Below are 5,959 nucleotides of genomic sequence, written 5' to 3'. Positions count from 1 at the left end.
GAGAGAGAGAGAGAGTGTGTGAGTGTGTGTGTGAGAGAGAGAGAGAGTGTGTGTGTGTAAACCGGACATTTTTTAATGTAACTGAAGTATTCAGTTGGTATTCTTTGTAATAAATTAATCATATTTAAGGAGTCTGCCGCGTTACTTGATCTGTTTTAAATATTGATTCAGTCTTAGTGAGTTAATGGCTCTGAAACAATAAAAGTGTTTGTTTTAATCACAATGGTTAAATGCTTCAGTGTCTGCATAATAAAGCAGGATCATGAAAACATCTTTGGTTCATGATTTTAACTTGAAAACCTGTTTGTTACTTAACTTTATACTTGTGTACAATAATTTCTTCTGTTTTCGTATTAATTAAAAGTAAATAACATTAATATTAAGCTATAAATTCGTTTAGATCATACATTTATCGAGTCTAAATGTCAAACACGCAATAAAACCACAGAGCACTTTATTTCTAAAAACGTTTAAATATTTCACAGGTCTCACACACGGACAAACCCGTTCTCGGTACAGTAACAGCATGCCAGACGAGTTGTTCATACATTCCGTGTTTACATCACGTCGCCGGAGATTCACGCAAAGCATGACGGGCAATGTAGTTCCGTGAGGCACTCCAACACAGGCTGACATGAGCACGCGCTTGTTTATGGACTACATTTCCCACAAGTCTTCGCGCAAAGAGTTTGCTCATCGACGCACTGGCGTTCGCGACGCCCGGCAGTTAATGTAGTTCTTTGCGGGGCTCGCGCTGTAGACTGACAGGCCGCTCGGACTACATTACCCAGCATCCCGCGCGCCGCTGGTAAACGGAGCTGTCAAACAACATCGACGCCATTTCGACAACAGCCTTAAAATGGCAGTAAAATGCAGAGCGAGGGTCGTTCCTCACTGAATAAGAAGCGACGCGCGCTTCTCACGCTCGCGAACACAGACGCGCTTTAACGGACTTTAGAAGACGTCACGCGGCGACGCGATGGATATCAGCACCGCGGTGTTTAACGCGGCGAGGGACGGAAAACTGAAGCTCGTCCAGAAGCTGCTGAGCAACAAAAGTCCGGAGGAGCTGGAGGCGCTGGCGGAGGAGAAGACGCAGGGAGGCACGCCGCTGCTGATCGCCTCGCGCTACGCCTACGAGCTGCTGGACGAGCAGAGCAGCGGGCGACCCGCGCTACCCCCGCTCAACCACGTCACGCTGCAGTGTCTGGCGGCCCGCGCCATCGAGAGACACAGGCTGCCCTACAGAGGGCTGATCTCAGAGCAGATGGAGGCCTTCATCGAGCTGCACTGACCGCTTCGCCTCCAGAGACTCAAGCCAAGCAATAATCCGGGCTCCTCGTGAGAGCGAGCGGCGCTCCTGAAGGGCTGTGCTGTGATCTCCTCGCTCTTCTGTCCCTTCTTCCTTTGTGTGCAGCAAATATCGCCTCTTTCTGTTCTTCTCCTTCGTCGACAGGTTGCTGGCTTGTTTCAGGGCTTTATTAGACGTCATGAACTTAATCGCAGGCCTGATCCGAGCACTCATGTGTCCGACGCTAAACTACAATGCAACAGAAGTTTTAACCATCTCTTATGAAATATCATAACATGCTGTTCAGTTCTGTATTACTCGTTCTAGTTTATGATGCTGAAGGACTCATGGTGCCAAACGCTAGCCTTACATGATCCTCTCTCTCACGCTGTGAATGTGTGCGGCGGTGTTTACTGAACGACTGGCTCTTTGGGGATTGACTGTAATATATAACTTGGCACTTTATCCCCTGTATGAGAACAGCCTTACATTGATATCTATGCAGTTTATGAACCGAGGTGGATTTGGAGTGACAGATTTGGCAACCCGGGCTGTTTTTGTGTTTTTTCTTCTTTGCAGGGGTTACGTGAAAAGCTTCATATGCATTGAGGTCTTATTCTAATTGCCTTTAAGTGTATTGTTCTTGGTCAGATTTGATGGCTGAAATGATTTTTGAGATGATATTTTTCTGTTGTCCGGTCTGTCATTGTAAACACACCCAGTGAAAGCACTTTGAAAACCTTAACACTTTGTTTAACCTCTAAATCCAGAGAAACTACAGCTGATTTGGTTAATTTAAGACATGTATGGTGATGCCTGAATAAAACTCAAGTGTCCATCTGTCTGATGTGTGCTGGTCTGACGCTCATCTGAATCATTGATTGTGGACTTTATTTCCAGGTCGGGATGATCGCAGATGTGCATCACCGAACCAGTTTCTCCTTTAGACAGCTTCATATTTTAACAGCTACTTCAGATAGCTTTAGTTTATATCTCAGGTTATCTCTGTGCTGCTGCTTCACATGTGCCGTAAATGTCTGCTTGTTTATTATAATTTGGGTATCTGGTGATTTTCATGTTACGGTGATCTACAGTTAATGTGGTTGTGTGCATTTGTCTCATGAAAACACGTTCATAAGAAACCCATTTCACCCCAAAACCAAGAAACTAAAGAAAGTGGATTTTAAGAAATATTTCTGCTGTTGCTGTTATTGTGACGATCACAGCTCATCCTCTCCTCTATCTACAGCAAAAACACAGAAAAACACATTCTTTCAATTGCAAATTACATTTGTCAAGTATAATTGGAAGTATACCTCATGCTAGCGTTTGTTGATTTTAATTTAAAATATGAGCTGAACAGGAGGATTGTCATGACTGCATTACAGTGCGAAGGCTGATCATAAATAGTGAATGGGTGAAATATGAAGCATGGCGTGTCTTTCTCACGGCTGAGACACCGGATCAGAGGTTAGTGTCTCATCGGGACGCTTCAGTGATTAGACCGCTGTTGAACGAGTGTTTAATGGCTGATTTGAGCAGCAGTGAAATCGTTCTGGATGTGTTTATTCTCTGCTTGTTGACAGAATCGTGTCAAATGTACACACATGCAGCGTTTCCATCACATCTCACCAGTTTAACCCTACTGTATTTAATAATCTGTGCTTTATTCACAAGAACATCATGTATTTTCAGTCTTGTATTGCGTGTGTGCTCTCTTCTCCTGCAGAGCTGGATGTGGACTCACATATACGACAGAAACCGGATCTTCAGGCGAGCAGATATAAATAGCGTGTCCTGATCATCTGTGTGGCCTGTGTTTAGGGTCCTGAGGTGCGTGTAATCGAACCCTTGGCTCTCGGGTCAGAGATCCTCTCGTCTGTTCAAACACGCACACACTTCAGCATCACATCAGAACAGATGAATGCTAATGGCTTGATTGACATTAAATTAAATGCTCTATGATTTCATACGCTCGTGTCATTAATAAATGCGCTGCTGTGCAACAGTGAGGGATGCTGAAAGATGCTGATGTTAGAACTGAAACGTGAGCTATTCTCACGCTTGTTTTGTTTTACTCAGAAACATTTAAAGCTCTTAATGTGAAGCATGTATTCACAGCCTTCAGTCAGTATGGGTTAGATCCTCCATGAGCTCCGTCTGATGGCTTTCTCTCATTCTTCTTTGCAGAACTGCTCGATCTCAAGCTCTGATGAAGTCTCGGAGATCTGGTCTGATGTAGTCAGTGTCTGGGTGAAAAAACATCTTGTATCTTTGCAATGTCTTCAGCTGGAAGCTTGGGATGTTCCTCATGCACTGTAAAAAATGTTTTTAAAGTAAGTAAACAAAGATTATTGTACATTTGACAATAAAATACTATTTCAGTCGTCCATTTCATTGTAATTATTTGTGCAATTTGCTGGAAATCTCAAGAGATTTATTAGCAAAATAGTTTTAAAGTCAATTCTGCCATTTTTGCAGCTTGTAAGTTCTGCCGCAAGTCACCATCAGTTGCATCTTCCAGACAGAGCTGTATTTATAAGCTCAGTATTTATATATTCAGTATCACACCGGTCACAATTGTGACTAACCATAAAACACACTTTTCCATAAAAATTTCAAAAAAAAATAATTATTTCAAGGGGTTACTAATGACACATCATTTCGATATATTTTGAACTAAGTGGATTAATATAAATATGAATACTCGTAAATCCCGAAGTGATCTCCATTTAGCTATTTATGTGAATTGTGAGCCGGGCTGGTTGGTTAGGGTTAGAGATGACTGGTTAATTCCCAGCTGGTGGAAAGAGTCTTTAGCCATTTACTAAAAACATCTAAAGACACGTCTTTCTCGCCAGCACCTCAACAATTAATACAAGCACTATTCTATTCTATTCTGTTCTGTTCTGTTCACTCTATTTAAAATTTAAAAAACTAAAACCCCTTGCTGTGTGTACTGTGCTAGACTAACTGAGACTAGTCACATCACTTGTATGCTGTTGCTCTCTTGTAAGTCTCTTTGGATAAAAGCGTCTGCTAAATGACTAAATGTAAATGTACATCAGCTAAACGTTATAGTCTGCTCTGGAGTCGTGTTAAACGCCTCTGCTCGGAGAGATCAGCTCGGCCGCTGGAGGGCGCGAGACTCCCGCAGATCCGGCTCAACACAAAACACTCGGAGCTTCGTGCAGCAGGGACAACGTTTTTCCAGCATAAAAACATTACATGCACCAGAACACAGAGGCAAACTATATATTTTAAAAGATTTGTTTGGGGTAGGCTATGTTTTATAGGAAAATACAAGTTCAGTCTTTCTTCAAATTGTAATATTCAGTTAAATGTGTTTCTGAGTGAAAACTTTCATTACATTTATTTCCATGTTTTAAACCTTTTTGAGCAGGCAGTGTGTTGAAATACATTATCTGGATGGTGTTTGTCAGTTGTTCACCTGATTAGGCTATAAATGTAACGAATCAGGCACGTGCTCACATAGACATCAAAGGGGGCTTGAGCACCTGCCCTTTTTTCTGGGGAGTGTTGTTGTTTTTTTGTTGTTTTTTAAATAAATGAATATATCTATATATGTGCGCGTGTGTGTCACAGCTTTCCCTGTCAAACAAATAAAACATCTAAATATCAGGTGGGGTCGGGAATGTTGAGGTTTTCTCCCTCCGTGTCTCGCGCTGCTCAGCAGTGATCGGCGCATGCGCAGCACAGAACCCTCCTCTCTCTCCAGCTGTGTTTGTCTCGCTGTGGAGGTGAGTGTTGAAGAACAACAGACTAAGCTACCTGTGCCTCGCACTTACAGCTAATTATCCAAAGACAAAAGGCAATTATAGTTCATTTGTCTTGCTAACATCCATGACTCATGAGAGAGTTACCGTGTATGTTAGTTGGTTAGACCAGTGCAGGTTCTTTCACTGCATAATTCAGTTTATTCAAATGCATTTAGAATGATCACAAAATGCAACATATGGGGGCAGAAATTTATATATTTATATCATTTCATTTAGTTAATCAGTATCACGCGAAGACTGACGTTTTTTCCACCAAAAAGCAGCATGATTACAAATGTGATATTGATTTTATACAGCAGTTCAATAAACAAGAATTTAATATTAAGACACTTACGTTTTAGACACAATATTGACTGTTTTTGCTCTATTCCGCCAACAAATATAATTTCAATTGGCTTTATAAAGGTAAAAATGCCCATAAAAGGTAAAAATCGATTTAAACTTATTGGGAAAGATTAATTTCTATCTCTGCTGTGAACTGACCAGCACACAGAATATGAAGAATATCAAACACTTCAGGAGTCAGCTGTCCACGGCAGTCCTTAAGATATCAGCACAATAACACACTCAGCACAATATCATCTAATTATTGTTATCGATAAAATCCCGGAAAATATTGAGATATATTTTTTGTCAATATCGCACACCCCTAATAGCCTATATTTAACGTTTTGTTTAGAAAACAAATTCTAATAAATATGAGAAGTGCTCTTTTTTGCACTTGAGCCCCTGCCCCTCAAAATGTCTGCATGTCCCTGTAACGAAGTATTGTTCTTCAGGAGGTGATCAACACTCATTTCAACTAAATCTGTGGCTTCATTGTTTTTGGAGCAGGACTGTGCATCTCTGAGAGGAGGAGGAGGAGGAG

The sequence above is a fragment of the Sinocyclocheilus rhinocerous genome, unplaced genomic scaffold, assembly GCF_001515625.1.
Source record: "Sinocyclocheilus rhinocerous isolate Xijiao unplaced genomic scaffold, SAMN03320098_v1.1 scaffold488, whole genome shotgun sequence".
NCBI lineage: Eukaryota > Metazoa > Chordata > Actinopteri > Cypriniformes > Cyprinidae > Sinocyclocheilus > Sinocyclocheilus rhinocerous.
This window is presented reverse-complemented; position numbering follows the sequence as displayed.